The sequence below is a fragment of the Hipposideros armiger genome, unplaced genomic scaffold, assembly GCF_001890085.2.
Source record: "Hipposideros armiger isolate ML-2016 unplaced genomic scaffold, ASM189008v1 scaffold_953, whole genome shotgun sequence".
NCBI classification, from domain to species: domain Eukaryota; kingdom Metazoa; phylum Chordata; class Mammalia; order Chiroptera; family Hipposideridae; genus Hipposideros; species Hipposideros armiger.
In genome coordinates this window covers 564908-565352 of record NW_017732303.1, presented here as the reverse complement: position 1 = coordinate 565352, position 445 = coordinate 564908, and positions in this window count along the sequence as shown.

Below are 445 nucleotides of genomic sequence, written 5' to 3'. Positions count from 1 at the left end.
TGCAGAGTTAAAGAGCACAAGAGACAAAGATAAGGCTAAAGCAGGATCGGGGACATCACCCTCATGGACTGAGCCCCGAATCGGGTCGTCACATGGCTTTTATTGAGAAAATTTCAAAGGAAGTGAAACTGAATAACTCAAAGATCCATGTGTCATGTGCCTTAAGGCTGTTTTCCATTAACCAGCTCCCATTGTGTTCCAACATGTACGATGCCTTCATACAGTCTGCACAGCCCCCACGACAGCATTACTGTACTGCGTCCTATACAATTAAGGAAGGTGACCGATATCATTCCATCAGGTCTCAGCATTCTGAGACACTGTCTCAGTACCTTGTTAGGTCAGGGGTTAGTGTGGGGGGGCAGTCATGGACGTAGCTGTAAGGCAACATCTCCACCTTTCTCTTTTTGTAGAAGGAGAAACTTGGACTTTGCAGTTTCTTCAT